Source organism: Petaurus breviceps, unplaced genomic scaffold (assembly GCF_028583685.1).
Source record: "Petaurus breviceps papuanus isolate PSGF00001 unplaced genomic scaffold, PetGlider_PUasm1.0 90897, whole genome shotgun sequence".
NCBI lineage: Eukaryota > Metazoa > Chordata > Mammalia > Diprotodontia > Petauridae > Petaurus > Petaurus breviceps.
Genome location: NW_027187374.1, coordinates 4577763 through 4594490, shown reverse-complemented (window position 1 = coordinate 4594490; position 16728 = coordinate 4577763). Strand labels below are relative to the sequence as shown.

General features: G+C 38.1%; 2 protein-coding genes across 13 annotated transcripts in view; both read left to right on the top strand.

Annotated features, from left to right (window-relative positions):
* C2CD2 (C2 calcium dependent domain containing 2) overlaps positions 1-7101 on the top strand; it is a 149248-nt gene extending 142147 nt beyond the window's left edge. For 5 of the 6 annotated variants that reach the window (XM_069074892.1, XM_069074888.1, XM_069074885.1 and 2 more), the window contains one exon: positions 5947-7101. The gene's annotated coding sequence lies outside the window, so the exon portion shown is untranslated. Of the gene's footprint in view, positions 1-5392; positions 5451-5946 lie in introns of all 6 variants that reach the window. The other variant, XR_011165815.1, reaches the window with a different exon arrangement.
* Positions 7102-12119: 5018 nt separating this feature from the next.
* Positions 12120-16728, top strand: part of PRDM15 (PR/SET domain 15) — a 207776-nt gene continuing 203167 nt past the window's right edge. For all 7 annotated transcript variants that reach the window (XM_069074875.1, XM_069074874.1, XM_069074876.1 and 4 more), the window contains exon 1: positions 12120-12219. The gene's annotated coding sequence lies outside the window, so the exon portion shown is untranslated. The remainder of the gene's footprint in view (positions 12220-16728) is intronic.

Genomic DNA, 16728 nt, shown 5'->3' with positions numbered 1-16728 from the left:
TGGTCAATGTGATCCAGAAGTCCAAAAAATAAGAGAATTACTTCATATAAAAAATAGCTTACTTAGAAAATGAAATTAGAGAGATATCTTTAAAATCATTGGATTACTTGAAATCCATGATAAAATAAAAGGGACTAGTCATCATACTTTTAAGAAATCATAAAAGAAAATTGCTCAGATCTCTTAGAATCATAGTGCAAAGTGGAAATAATAATAAAAGTCATTGGTCACCTCCAGAAAGAATCTTCAAAATAAAAAATCCCAGGAACATTATAGCCAAAATCAAGTGTTGCTTGGTTTAAAAAAAAATGCAAAAAATCAGAAAGAAGTAATTTAAGTACTAAGGATCCACAGTTAGGATTATATACAATTTGACAGCTACTATTATGATGACTGGATAGTTAGATGGCAGTGTCAGGCCTGGAGTTAGGAAGATTCTTCTTTCCTGAGTTCAAATTCGGCCTCAGACACTTACTAGCTGTGTGTCCCCAGGCTAGTCACTTAATCCTGTTTACCTCATTTTCTTTATCTGTAAAATGAGCTGGAGAAGGAAATGGCTAACCACTCTAGCTAGTATCTGTGCCAAGAAAACTCCAAATGTAATCACAAAGAGTTGGATGGGACTGAAAAACAACTAAACGTTATAATGAATAGGAATGATATTTTAGTAGGCAAAGGGCATGTTTACAATAAACAAATTTTTTTTAACTTACAAGCAGGGGGCATTTTAATGAAATAGAGGACTTCCAAGTATTCTTAATGAAAAGATCATAGATATAGAAGCTTCTAAGCACAAACACAGGAGCCAAGAGAAAAAAAATGTAAACATGAGCAAACAATCATAAGGAATCTAAAAAGCATAATTTTACTTTCTAATATGGAGACATATGTGCTCCTCAGTATTATCATCAATAGTCAATGACAAAAGATAAAATCTGGTATAACAGCAAGCATCCTAGCTAGCACATGATAGCTGCTAGCACAGATTCTTTGATCTGCTTTTCTAAAGGAAAGCAAAAGGGGTTAACAGTCTTACTTTAATTAAACATATATATCATTCACTTAACTTCAGGGGAAAAGTCAGCACCCTGAACTTCAGAAAATACAAATATGGGAAGACTAGGTGGTACAGTGAATGGAGCACCAGCCCTGGAGTCAGGAGGACCTTAGTTCAAATCCACCATCACACACTCGACACAAGGAGCACAAGGACACAAGGTGTTGGGCAAGTCGCTTAACCCCTAATTGACTTGCCTTCCCCCCTCAAAAAAAAATACAAACAGAAATTAAAATCAGCCAAAAAATACAGGCAGAGAAAATAACACAATTCAACAGACCAACAAACAGGGTTTCTTGCTGTCTGACTATTGCATCTGTACATAGTTAGTTACCAGAAAGAGAAGCACCAACATCTGGGTTTTCAAAGTCAGGAGTTCAACAGCTACCTAGAGTATCATCTGGCCAAATCACACAACTCTTCCCATAAGTGAGCCCCAAAGCAAAACCTCACTTTAGAGTTTATATAACCTTCTTCAGGGTAAGAGGACATCACAACCTTCATGAATCACTGCCCTAATTACAAAGTAACAAAAGGTATGGGCCTTCCTGAAAAATAAGCCTCCCCTAAGCAAGCTTCTCTTGTTGGGCTACAAGTGAAGTCCAGTAAGGGTCAGGGAAGATCTTGAATTTTTTTACCATTACACCTGGTTAATTATTTGTGTGTCAGACCTTAACTGATGTCTGTAGCATCACTTCTCACCCTGGAAGCACCCTCTGCCCTGGAGGCCCCTCCCTCTGATTGGAGGGTACAGGACTTCTAGAACCACCCCTTAAGGAGAGCTCCCCAGGTCAGCCATCTCTTCATTTTTCATCAGGCTGAACTCCTTTGGACTTTTTTATTTTGCTCCCTCACTGAGAACCTTCTTTTCCCTTCCCCCTTTTAGCTCTTTTTTAAATGTTATTTTTCTTATTAGCATATAAGCTGTTTTAGGACAAGGACTATCTTTTTTTTTTTTTTTTGCTTGTATGTGAATTCCCAAGCCTGTTACTTAGTTAGCACTTGATAAATGTTTGTTGACAGGCAAGACAGAAAATTAGCAAATACTTCAGTTACGGTCCATTTCATAACTGAATTTCAGTTACAATAATAGTATTAAGTAAAAAATAGTATTGATTTATGAATTTATAAGCTTTTCTTCATTGTTTATATTATTAGTCATTATTGCATCTTTAGGAAACATAGTAATTAAAATTCCTTTTCCTGCTACATATTTTTAGTATCTATATTTCATATGTAAAATCAAAATTTGCATAGCTATACATACAAGTATTCTGATAAATTAAAAGTTTATATTAAAAAAAACTTTTTATATTTGAAGTTTCTCTAAGAAACTGGACACACTGTTTAAGGAGTCTTCAATTTATTTTTAAGTCTACACTGTTCCAAGCAAATAATGCAACTTCACCTTTTTTTTTAAAAATTAATTTGCTTATTTACTTTTTGTTTACAACATTCAGTCCCACAATCCCTTGAGTTTCAAATTTTCTCCCCTTCCCTCACCTCCCGTCCCCCCACCCTCATGGCGGCATGCCATCAAATATAGGATCTACAAATACCTTCACATTAAATATCAGTCAGGTTGTAAAGAAGGATTGTAACCAATGGAATGAACAATGGGAAAGAGGAAACAAAACAAAACAAAAAAGAGCAAATAGTGTGCTTCAATCTGCATTCAGAATCCATAGTTCTTTCTCTAGATGTGGATATCTCTTTCCAAACCTTACACTGCTGAGAGGAGACCAGTCTATCAAAGTTAATTGTCACACATACATTGTATCTGTAATTGTGTGCAAATTTCTCCTGGTTCTGCTTTTCTCAACATTAGTTTATATATCTCTCCAGGTTATTATGAAGTCCATCTCCTCCTCATTTCTTTTTTTTTAATAAATTAATTTATTTGCTCTTAGTTTACTATATTCGGTTCCACAATCCCTTGAATTTCAAATTTTCGCCCCCTTCCTGTCCTCCCTTCCTTCTCCGCCTGGTCCCCCCACCCCCCATGGTGGCATGCAGTCAAATATAGGATTTACAAATACCTTCACATCAAACATTAGTCAATCTGTAAAGAAGGATTATAACCAAAGGGATGAACAATGGGAAAGAGGAAACAAAACAAAACAAGAAAAAGAAAGGGAGCAAGTAGTTTGCTTCAATCTGCATTCAGACTCTGTAGTTCTTTCTCTGGAAGTGGATCTCTTTCCATCATGAGTCTTCTGGAGTTGTCTTATAACTTTACATTGCTGAGAGGAGTTTATAATTGTGTACAAATTTCTCCTGATTCTCCTTTTGTTACTCAACATCAATTTATATATGCTTCTCCAGTTTATTATAAAGTCTGTCTGCTCCTCATTTCTTACAACACAATAGTATTCCATTACATTCATATACCACAACTTGTTCAGCCATTCCCCAATTGATGGGCATCCCCTTGATTTCTAATTCTTAGCCATCACAAAAAGAGCTGCTGTAAATATTTTTGTACATATGGGTCTTCCTCCCACTTCTATGATCTCTTTGGGATACAACCCTAGAAGTGGTATTGCTGGGATAAAGGGTATGCGCTTATTTATAGCCCTTTGGGCATAGTTCCAGATTGCTCTCCAGAATGATTAGAGCAGTTCACCACTCCACCAACAATGCATTAGTGTTCCAATTTTTCTACATCCTCTCCAGCATTTATCATTTTTCTGTTTTGTCATCTTAGCCAATCTGGCCAGTGAGATGTGGTACCTCAAAGTTGTTTTGATTTGCATTTCTCTAGTCAATAGTGATTTAGAGCATTTTTTCACATGCTCATAGATATCTTTAACTTCATCCTCTGAAAACTGCCTGTTCATATCCTTTAACCATTTATCAATTGGGGAATGACTTGTATTCTTATAGATTTGACTCAATTCTCTGTATATTTTGGAAATGAGGCCTTTATCACAGACACAGTATGGTTGTAAAAATTCCTTCCCAATTTTCCACTTCCGTCTTAATCTTGGTTACATTGGCTTAATTTGTACAGACACTTTTCAATTTAATATCCATTTTGCATTTTATAATGCTCTCTAACTCTTGTTTGGCCATAAAATCTTCCCTTCTCCATAAATCTGACAGGTAAACTATTCCTTGCTCTCTCAAATTGCTTACAGTATCAGCCTTTATATCTAAATCATGAACCCATTTCAACTTGATTTTGGTATACAGTGTTAGATATTGCTCTATGCTTAGTTTTGCCATACTGTATTCCAGTTTTCCCAGCAGTTTTTGTCAAATAGTGAGTTCTTATCCCCAACTGGGGTCTTTGGGTTTATCAAACAGTAGATTATTATAGTCATTGACTGCCGAGTCTTGTGTACCCAATGTATTCCATTGATCCACTGCTCTGTTCCTCAGCCAGTACAAAGTAGTTTTGATGACTGCTGCTTTATAATACAGATTAAAATCTGGTATAGCTAGGCCACATTCCCTAGCATTTCTTTTAATTAATTCCCTTGATATTCTGGACCTTTTGTTCTTCCAGATGAATTTTGGTACTATTTTTTCTAGCTCTATAAAATAATTTTTTGGTAGATTGATTGGTATAGCACAAATCATGTTATTTAATTTAGTTAAAATTGTCATTTTTATTATATTATTAGCACGACCCAGCCATGGGTGGAGCAACTGATGTTTTTCCAATTAGTTAGATATGACTTTATTTGTATGAAAAGTGATTTGCAATTGTGTTCATATAGTCAACTTTACCTTCTTTATTCTATTTAATGGAGTAGAGAGTACAGATTAGCAAAGCTAAATGGGCACATTTAAATCTATTAAGGTAGGGTATACTTGCCACTACTATTAGTACTACAGCTGGAAATACTCTAAAGGCAGAATACACAAACACACACAATCATATATACACTGATATTTACTTTACAGATGCAAAATTAAAAAAGAAATACTGACAATGATATCTTTTCTTTTTTTAAGCAATCAGGGTTAAGTAACTTGCTCAAGGCTACACGGCCAATTATTTCTGGATGTGGTACTGAGTGTCTGAGCCCAGGATTCGATCTCCAGGTCGTCCCAACACTGGAGCCGGTGCTCTTACTCGCTGAGCCACCTAGCCACCCCTAAGCAATTGGGTTTAAGTAACTTGCTCAAGGTTACACGGCCAGGTGTTTCTGGGTGGGTGCTAAGTGTCTGAGCCCCGGATTCGATCTCCAGGTCTATCTCAACACTGGAGCCGGTGCTCTTACTCGCTGTGCTACCTGGCTGCCCCTGACAATGATATCTTAAGATTATTGTTCCCTTTTTATATTCTTTTTCATTATAGATTTTTTTCCTTTTTGCATGTCAAAGACCAGAAGAGATTGTGTAGTATGGTCAGAGCAATCTCCTAACTCTGTTCCCATGAAAGGTAGGCAAGCATTTCTTTAATAGGTATTAAAACAATTCTTGAGACTTATTAGCTTAGAATGCTAAAGGCCTAGACCGTTGACATAACTTCTTAGTCTTTTGAGTAAAAAAAAAATAGCCAGGATTAGCTTATATTTGGCTGGTCGACCCAGAGGCAAAGGAGCTTTGCTATGCAGAATCATCTCAATGCATATACTTGTTGAATATCCTTCGCTGGCCATGGCTAATTAAATTTCCCGTTGCTAATTGTTAAATGAGTTGCAAGTATCTCATTTTGTTCCAATATTGTACTTAATCTAAAAGAGGACTGGCATATCCCAGAACACATGGATAAATAGCAAATTTAGGTAAAAGAAAGAGTAAATAGCAAATTCAGACATACTAATCTTTTCTTTAAAGCTATTTTATTTTGTTTTTCAGCTTCCATTAAAAAAGTGATTCATATTTTAGGTCTGTCTCATTGGCCACATAAATAAAAATACTTTTTGCTGTTTCAGATGGAATTTTAAGAAAGGGAACAAAAGTCTTCCATCCATGGAATCATCAGAAAGATTTTGGAATAAGCCAGTCACATAATGAACTTATTTCCTGCAGCAGCCTGATGAGATTCACAGAAAATCAATAAAGATAACAAGAACTTTTAAGAAGAATTTGCTTTCCATTCACAGAAGCAAGAGTAAATTGAATGTCTTCTCAGTGGATCCCTCTTTATAAAGCTCTGTGTTATCTTATGTGACATGCATCTCAACTAATTGATTATTTATTAAGCAACATTAAAAGATATGAACATAGACATACAACTGTGTACTTTGAAAAGTGCTATTTGCTAGATCTCTGAACCTTATTATAAAGGGAAATCTCTGGCTATTTGACATTTTGTTTAGAGGGTTTAACAGTTGTTTTTTCAGACTGATATATTAAAATAGGCCCTGATGGTAGATAGGGAAAAAAAAAAAGGTTGACATATATATTTTGGAAATAAAAATAGACCTATATTGAGAATGCAAAATGAAACCCCAAAATGCACAAGAATATTTTCTTTTGATATTATCCATATTACTTAATGTTTTGCAGTTACTTAACTAGGTATATATTATGCTAAACCTTTTCTAAGTTTATTTTGAGCATACTAGCAAATGTTAAATATTTTTAGAAATTAGGGTTTATATTTTTCACAACTACACAAAAAGCTAATACTGCTATTGTAGCATTTAATGAATAATTTCCTTATGTAGGATACTGGTTAAGAAAACTTGAAAAGAAAATAGGAAAATAATACTGTCTTGAAAAGAAAATAATACTGTTTTGGTCACGTCTACTATGAAGAAGGAGGGAAATGTAAACAGGCTACAATCCGGAGTGAACCAGCACAGGTCAGAAACATAACAGGTCAAAACTTTTGTGTTCATTAGTAGTTGCATTAAGTCAGTGGGTAGCATCTGCATTTCCAGCCTAGAGGCATAGAGGGATGTTGCTCCACAGAGGGCCTATTGCTGCACAGTGATATCATACTTCTTGGCCTAAGCAAATGTCTCCCTTGGATCTCTGAAATGTGGTCACCACCATTATTTCTATTTGACTTCTGCTTTTATCCATGTCATTTTTTGTGCATTTATTAAAAACAACTCTTAAAATCTCTTGTTATTAATCTATTTTGCTGTTTTATTGCTTTACTCTTCTTATATTTATTGTATAATTTCTTTGGGTCTGATTTCTTTCTAAAAATGTTCTGATCACCTCTTTTATTGAATATTCATAATTTTTTTTGGTGCTTTTTTTGGAGGGGGGAAGGCAGGGCAATTGGGATTAAGTGACTTGCCCAAGTTCACACAGCTAGTAAAGCTGGATTTGAACTTAAGTCTTCCTGACTCCAGGGCCAGTGCTCTACTCACTTCTCCACCTAGCTGTCCTTCATCATTTTTCATTAATGATTAGGCTCAGATTTGCAAGGCAAGTCGTTTTGGATTGCATCTTGAGCTCCTCTGCACACATTCCATTCCCTTCTGGAATTTCTGGTGGGTTCAGAATAATCTCATGTTGTTTGAATGTCCTTTTCTTTTTGCTTTAAAGGTCTTTTTCCATTACAGAATTTGATATCAGTGAAACTGTCTGTTAAATTACATTTAACCACTATATGTCTCAGAGTTGGCAGTATAGATTGTTTTAGGGTTGTCTGTTTTTCTGGAGGCAATCTATTGATTCTTTCAATTGGCGCTTTTTTTTCTGTGGTCAGAAGTTTCAGGCAATTTTCTTGCATTATGTGTTCAAGTTTTTTGACTTGTCATGTTTTGGGAGCCCTAAGTTGTCTAAAACATGCTGTCTTTTGACATCCATGTTTACTTGTAGAGAAATCATGCTTTCTTTTAATGTTATTGCTTTATGCATCTCTTCCTCTAGATTGTCCTTTTCTTTTATGTATTAATATTCCCATTCAGTTATTTTCTTTTGCTTCTTTGATGGACCAGAACCATGGATTCAATTTTTGCTGTTCTACCAGTTATTTTTGCTTATTCAGGTCATAAATTCTGCTAGTCTTTTGAGTTTTATTCCTCTTGAGATCCTTGATAATTTCAACCTTTTTTCCTTATTTTCCTCTATTAATTTCTGTTTCCTTTCCTTTGGATGGCTGTTTCTTTGGGGACAAGATCTCAAAGCTGTCTCAATTCCCTCCCATGCCAGGCAATTGCTGGTTCACTAGCTTTGCTCTCTGCCCTAAGTAACAACTGGGGGGAAAGCTGGACCCAGCTAGATAATGCTATAGTTCATTTTTGTACAGTGGAGTGCCCCTTGGCCACACAAACCTGTCCTACTCCAGTTCCCTCTCCTCAGTTCTCTGGCTGAGTGCTGTTGCAGCACCAAGCATTGTTGTGACACAGAGGGCTATTGCTGCACAGTGATAACATGCTTGTTGCTGCAGTCTTAACCTAAGGGGATTTCTCCCTTAGATCTGTGAAGCACTGGGTGGGTGAGTGGGTGGAGGTGTTCCTATCACAAACCCTGAAGCTGTATCATTGTGGATGTGTAGAAAGTGGTGCTGAGTGATTAAGAGTTGGGTATTATGTCAGTTCACTGAGTTTTTAACCTGTTTTGGGTTTTTGATGTCTGAGACAGTGGAGAAAACTGATTGCTTTAGTTCTTGCATATAATACCAATTTTGGAGAGGTTTAAGAGGGTGTGAGGTTCAGAGGAAATGGCTAGTCCTTGGTCCAGAAGTTCTGATACTCAGTCTCAAAAACAAAACAAACCAAAGCTCAGCCCCAAAGAAGAGATATGAGAAGATACTCCCATCTCACTTCTTTGAACAGGTGGGAGATCTGAGATGTGGCATATTACACATATTTTTTAGACTTCTGCTGATTTTTCTCTTTTCTTTAAAAATAAAATTTGTTATATGGTATAACTCTCAGGGTGGGAGGGGGAAGGGAAGGGATTTGGGAGAAAATTTGACTTAAATGAAAGCTATCAATTTTTAAAAAATATGTAATGGAGTGGATGGAAATACCCCATATTCTCTTAAATGAATCTTCTTATATATTCTACAAATTTTCATAATAAATTCAATAATACTGATAACATTTGCCAATGTAAAAATTATGGCTTAAGAGGATATCATTCCTACTCTCTAATCTTCAGTCTCTGGTCACTTCCTTAGTGTCTACAAAAAAGCCCTATCTCTCTGATCCCCTCAAAACTCACTTGATCCTACTAGCTATCATCCTGTATTTCTCCTCCTTTTTGTGGCTAAACTCATTGAGAAAACTGTCTACAATCAATGGCTTCTACTCTTATCATTCAGCCAAAACTGATGTCCCCAAAATTCTCAGGGATGTCTTCACTGCTAAATCGAATGGCCTTTTCTCCAGTCATCCTTCTTGGTCTCTGCAGTTTCTGACGCTGTTAATCACCCTCTTCCCTCTGACAGTCTAGGTCTGCATAACACTGCTCTATTCTGGACTCCTCCGTCTCCTTACCTTCCAGCCCGACCCTCTCTCCTGATCTCTAGTCTTGTATGTCTAGCCGTCTAGTGGGCAGCTGGACATGGATATCCTGTGGACTCCTTAAAACTCAGTCTGTCCAAAAGGGATTATCTTTCCCTTCAGACTCTCATGCTCTTTCTGACTTCCCTATAACTGTCCTTGGCACTACCATCCTCCCAGAAAACAAAGTTTCCAACCTAGGCATCATCCACAGCTCCTTGGTCTTTCTCATCATCTTCCATATCCAATTTGTTGCCCAAGTCTGTTGATTTATTTTTATTTTTCGCTTTTTGGAGGGCAACTGGAGTTAAGTGACTTGCCCAAGGTCACATGGCTACTTTGTGTCTGAGGTCACATTTGAACTCAGGTCCTCCTGACTCCAGGGCCGGTGCTCTATTCACTGCTACCACCTAGCTGCCCCTGGTCTGTTGCTTTTATCTTTTGTAACATCTCTCCCTTGTGCCCCCTTCTCTCATCTGATACTGCTTCTAGTCTCCTGCTGGCCCTTATCACCTCATACCTGGATGCAATAGCCTTTTGGTTGGCCTCCTAGCTTCAGATCTCTTTTAGCTACATTCAGCTATCAAAGCAATCATCCTAAGGCATAGGTCTGACCATGCCCTCTGCTTAGTCAGTAAACTCCACTAGCTCTCTATTACCTTCAAGATCGAATGTAAACTCCTCTCTTTGGTTTTTAAAGCCCTTTAGAAATGGATCCCTTTCTCCTTTTTCCAAGATTCTTATACATTACTCTCCTTCATGTGTTCTGCCATCCAGTGCTTAGCTGGGTGCCTAGCACTTAATAAATATATGCCTGTTGACTTGACTTGCCACTGGTCTCCAAGTATTTTTCATGGGAGACACTCCCATCTCCCAACTCCTTGCATTTTCACTAGCTGTCCTCTATGCCTGGAATATTATTCCTCCTTACTTCCAACAAGTAGCAACTAAACTGGGAAAGGCCTTTCCTGATTCTTTCTGATAGGGCCCAATCTCTGTGACTGTCTTTCACTTATTCCATATCTATCTATCTATCTATCTATCTATCTATCTATCTATCTATCTATCTAATCATCTATCTATTTAGTTGGTATAGATGTTTTCTTGTTGTCTCCCTTCATTAGACTGTGAGCTTCTTGAAAAGAAGAATTGTTTTTTTTCTCCCTTTATTCCCAGGGAATAGCATAGTGCTTAGCACATAGTAGGAGCTTAATAAATGCTTGTAGACTAAAGAAAAATGTCAAAACTCCTTTTTTAAAAAGTCTACGAGAATGTCTTCAGTTCTCTGGAATTCATTATCTTGTCACTTTAAAACATCTTTCACTTATATCTTCACTTACAAGAAGGCATTTTACTCTAAAATACCCTAATGTATAGGATCTTAAAGACTAGTTTTTAATAATAATCTGTGAGAGTTCAGGATTTGGTACTTTATTTTATAGAACAATGTTTTCACTTCCTGTTTACTTTGTTCTGCTTTGTCTATTTTTTCCCCCTGCCATTCAAAATTTAGGGAAAAAACTTGTTATTTAGTAAAATGATTTTAGTAAAATGCAGCAGTGCACCCAGCCTTTTGGGACACCCTGTGTTTTGGAAGAACTTAAGCACAACAAATTAAGTTCATGGCCTGATTGTTATTTTTTTAAACAATGAATGCTCACCTCTAAGGTTACTGATACTACCCCCTACAGAAACTGTCAAAAGATATGGCCATTTAAGAAATTGTAAATCAAAAATTTAATTACATTAAAGGTTGACCAAACCCCCTAAAATCAGAGAAGGGGAAGTCAAGTTTACCTTATCGCTACAGTCGAGTCGACAATCTTTCCTTCTAACACTAGAACCAGAGTACTACATTAATTTAACAGTGAAGGGGAATTTGTCTTATTTTACTTCATGGAACCACAGGAAGGCCCAGTGTCAGGCTGCCAGGAAACTGCCATCCACTTGGGGGCCCCCAACTCTGAACCGTCTAGACAGGGCGCTACTTGGGGCCCTCCTACCAACCCTACAGCCCCAGCTCGCGAAGAGAGAAGGGGGACCCCTGTGTGCGTACCGGTCCTGAATGAAGAAGGGAGGGGGAGGGAGAAGAGGGGGAGAGAAAGGGGCAAAGAGGAGGAAAGAGAAAGGGAGGGAGGGGGAAGAGGGAAAGGGAGAGGGAGATGGAGAGAAGGGGAGAGAGGGACGGGGGCAAGGGGAGAGGGAGAGAGGGGGGGAAAGAAAAGGGGGGAAGAGAGAGGAGAGAGAGGGAGGGAGAGAGGGGGAGAGGGAGGGGGGAGAGGGAAAGAGAGAAAAAGAAGGGGAGAGGGAGGGAAAGAGAGGGAGGGAGGGAGAGAGAGAGGGAGAGAGAGGGGGAGAGAGAAAGAGAGAGGGAGGGAGGGAGAGAGAGAAAAGGGGGGAGCGGGGGAGAGACCAGGTGACCTCTCAACCTGACCAGGTGAGAGGAGTAATTTGCAGGACACACCTACCACAAGAAACCTGAAGAAACCGCTGTGGGCCCCGGAAGCATGAGCCCTTCTTGATTTTCTTATCCCTCTAAAGTTAAGAGCCTAAACTCACCTCTCCCACCCTGCCACAAGCTACATAACTCCAATAACCCCGTTCTGAGACGAACTTGGGAAGAGACTGGATCCGGGTGTCTGAGAGCAGGACAACTGGTACGGGCGAGCCAATCATAGTATACTACAACTCCCAAGATGCCTTTTCCGCCCTCTCGGTTTCCGGTGCTGCGTAGTTTCCGGAGCGGATCGCAACCTGGAGTCCGGATCCGATCCCGGTCTGCACATTCCAAAGGCAGGTAACCCCCCCCCCCCCCCCCGACCACCCCCTGCACGCGCTGATACCTCCAGCTCCGCTCACCCCAATCCTTGCCCCGTTCACCGGCACCCCCAGTGAACACCCGAGTGTTCCCAGGGGCCCACCATTAGAGGGAGAGGAGGGAATCCTCCCTCCTTCCCCTCCTTCTCTCTAGCCCCACAGGGTAGACTTGCACTCAACACACGGTCCCCAATCCATCCGCCATGCCGACTGTTCTTTGTTACATTCTCTGAGTTGAAGGGGAACAGTTGGAGATCGGAGTCAAAACCCGGCTGGATTTCAGCAGAGTAACTCCTGGATTTCCCTGGTTTGCTCTATGTACACACCAGCGCCGCGTCGCACTGCTTAGGGTTGCAATGGGAAGCAGCTTTAAAAAAAAAAAAGCTGCCAGGGGCTGGTTTCTTGGCCTGGCTGACGGATCTTGGGTTGGACCAGTGTGTGCCTTTGTGTGGCGCCCCTGTATTCTTGTCTTGTCTTGGGGCTTTCCAGAACCCTAAAAAATCCATACTCATTTGAGAGGTTAGGAAAAAACAGGGTGTCGTGGTGAGGGTGTGGCAATGACATTCTGTTCTAGAGCTCCATCTTCCACAGCTGCTTTCTTTGCAGGAGGGTTTTGGAGGAGGGACAGAGAAACTGATTTTGGATGATGAGGCTATATGTCAATTCGTTGTGCTGGGATCTGGAGGATCGTTTTTCAGCTAATCCAGGCCACATTATTTTCTACCCTCCCTTACGTATTGGTTTAAATGGGCTCTTTTGTAAGGCCCTGGAAGAACTTAATTGGTGGAGAGCCCTGGATTGAAATTTGGAAGAGATTTCTCATTTCTCTCTCCACCCACATTTTAAAAAGAGATGCATACCTCGAAGGAGACGTCTTGATGAAGCATTCAGCATTCCCTCCTTCGCCCCCCAAATCCATTTATATTAAAGCCATTTTTGGTGGGGAGGTATATATATATATATACATATGTTTATATGTGTTCAATAGCTCCACATTTATAAATCCCCGAGATTTCCGTTATAATGCAAATGATGATCCGATGATTGGATAATTGTGATTTAAGAATTGCCTCTCCCAAGTCCTTTGAATCAGTTCCTCCTGTTTTTTTTTTCCCCTGAGATCAAGGTGCTTAAAGGTGCTCATCTTTACCATCTAGATGGCGCTGTTCTCAGCTCCCAGATTTTACACTTTGGGATGAGCTGTTAGATTCCGCGTAGCAAAGAAATATTCTACCCCAATACTCTGTGGAATGGTGCATCCAAGTATTATAGTTGACAATTCCTTTCCTTTAATATTGTGGTAGTTTATATATAGTTATTGCATTATTATACACATTTAATATTATTTTTATACACATTTAATATTGTCATACAGAATTATGTTATATGCAATAATTATATTGCTGATATGAACAATATGCATAATAATATTGACCAATGTGGATTGGATGACCCTCAATTGCCCTTCCAAACTGATTGTCATTTCCTCAGTGTTGAAACAAGTGTGATTTCTAAGACACCTCGTTCTTTTTAAAAAAACAATTATTTGCTTTTTGGAGTGGGAAGGTAGGACAATTGGGGTTAGGTGACATGCGCAAGGTGACAGGGCTAGTAAGTGTTAGGTATCTGAGGTCAAATTTGAACTCAGGTCCTCTTGACTCCAGGGCCGTGCTCTATTCACTGTGCCACCTAGCCACCCCAATTCTAAGTATTCAAAAACCAAGTGAAAGAAGTAGTTGGGGAGCTGCTAGGAGGCTCAGTGAATAGAGCACCAGCCCTGGAGGACTCGAGTTCAAATCCAGAGTCAGATACTTAACACAACTAGCTGTGTGACATTGGGGTTAAATCACTTAACCTCAATTGCCATGCCCTCCTCCAAAAAGCTAAACAAACAAAAAAAAATAGTTGGCTTAGTGGGTAGAGCATTGGACTTGGGGTCAGGAAAACCAGAATTTAAAATAAACCAGTTAGGTTTGTAGTCTTCCAGCTTAGCTTTGGGTATATACTTTTTTTTTTAAAGCAATCGGGGTTAAGTAACTTGTTCAAGGTTACACGGCCAGGTGTTTCTGGGTGAGTAATAAGTATCTGAGCCCGGATTGGATCCCCAGGTCATCCCGACTCTAGCCTGTGCTCTTACTTGCTGTGCTACCTGGCTACCCCGTATATACTTTTTTTTAATAAAGATTAATTATCTTTCGAAATTTCAATTCAAAAATTTAATTAAATATTAATTATTTCATATTGATTTGATTTTGTGTTAAAATTTAAAGGACAAATTTGTTTGGGTGGTGTTTTTCCCATGGACCATAGTATGGTATAACCATTGTTCGTGGTATAACCATTTTTGCTGTTTTGATTTCAAATGATTATTTTTTTTCTGCTGCAGTTTCAGAAATGAATATTTATCTTATGTTGTTGGGTCTGTTCCCTTGTATCTCTCTCCTTGTTGACTTCATTCTGGTGTGGTGATTAATAAAGTATGAAGCTGTAGCATAAATTTTGAAGAAAAAAATGCAAATATAACATTTTGCATATTTGTTTGCTTTTTGATATACTTTATTCTAATTTGGGAAAATGGTTGCCACAGAAATGTAAATAACAATATAATGTTTAATATTGGAACTAGGAGGGACTCTTTCATAGGCAGGTTTCAAATTCAACCATATTAGATTATAACTAGATTCTTTGAGACAGAATTTCTAGGGTATATCATTTTAGGAGGAGGAAAGCTAGGAAAAACAGTACTGAATTTAGAGGCAGAAGACTTGGGGAATGACTCTACTATCTGTGTGATCTTGGAGAAAGTCACTTAGTATTTAAAACCAGAGTTCCCTCATCTGTAGAAATGAATGTAGAAAGTAGATATAAAACCTACCTTCTCTTTCATTTGGGTTATTGTGAGGATTAAATAATTTAATGTAGCTAGTACTTTGAAAGCTATAAAGCCTGTCAAAGCCTTTTTCAAATGTAAACTTTTTTTTACTACATATAAAATTTTAGGGCTTATGTGAAATTACCGTATTGTGAATTTGTATGACTAGCTTTAGCAAATTTTAAGAGTAATGTGTATGTACTTTATTAGTCATTTTAATGCAAGTGCCTTAAGATCCTTAAATATTTAGGACAAATATTTTGTCACTGGCAGCATAGCCCCTATTTTTTATGTAGTTATGGGACTTTTTTGAAGATTAATTTATTCTTCTCTTATTTTATACATCTGGAATCTTACAAATGTCTATGTGTAACTCCTCATATATCCTTATATTTCTAAATATCTGATTTCATCAGAATGGGGGAATCTTTCTACTGATAGGCATCAAAACCCCTCCAATATTATCCCATCCTTTTCAACTCTTCTTCATGCTTATCCACAGATCTTCAGTGAAGGATTTATCCAACAGAATTGAACCCTTTGAAATAGAAGTGTATTGCATTTCTGACTTTCCACCTGTTGTTTTTCTCTTTTATTTACCCTATCTTTTTCTAGCTATTATCCAAATAATGTCCTTTATTAAAGTTCATTTGGTTTTAGAGTTCAAGTCTTTTTGACCACAAATCCAGTATTCTTTCCACTATACTTTGCTGCTACAGTCTATTTTGTACCTGCTATTAATCTTTCAGTTGTTCTTTCTGAAATTATCTTGTTCCATTATTCATAGCTATATCTTCACTAGGAAAATAGGGGCATTAAATACATGGAATTTTTTGGCACCAAATTATTGGGGATCATTTTAAGTTCTATATGATTCCTCAAATTTGATGTAGCCTGATCATTTCTCACTATTCAATATTGGGTCCATCTGCTGTCCCTCTGCAATGTTGATGTCTGTGGATATATTGTTTTACTGACTTCACAGGCTGCCCACCAAACTACAAGTCATTGGCAGTATATAGTTTTCATTTATTTTGTTCTCAATTGTGGGTTATTAGTCCAGTCTCTTTTACATTGCTATGGTTCTCTCTAAGGAAAATTTTGTAAAATGTGGCTTAAACTACAAAGTCAATTTGTAAATAGAAACCTTGTATTCAGAGAATTCATTTGTACTTTTGCTAGACATCTTCCGTGAAATTGGCAAGCATCATCCATAGTAGAAAGAGTGCTGGACCCAAAACCTGAGTTGTAATCTTGCTCTTGATACAAATTGTGTAATCATGGACAAAATCACTTAACTACTCTGAGCCTCAATTTTCTTACCCGTAAAACTGAGACAATATTTGTAATAAGTACTCTACAGATAAAAATCAAATGAGATTTTTGTGAAGTATTTCTCAGACCTCAAAGTTTTATGAATATATAGACAGATATCTTTATCAATTTGTCTTTTACAAAGAAATACTTTAAAATTATGCCTCGGACAAACATATAAATATTTCTCCTTATTATCTCAGGGTGTAATCTCCTCCTATACCTCATTGGCCTTCAGAGGTGAGGAGGAGGGGGAAAGATTAGACTTAGAATTTATCTCACTTCCTATATAGCATTGA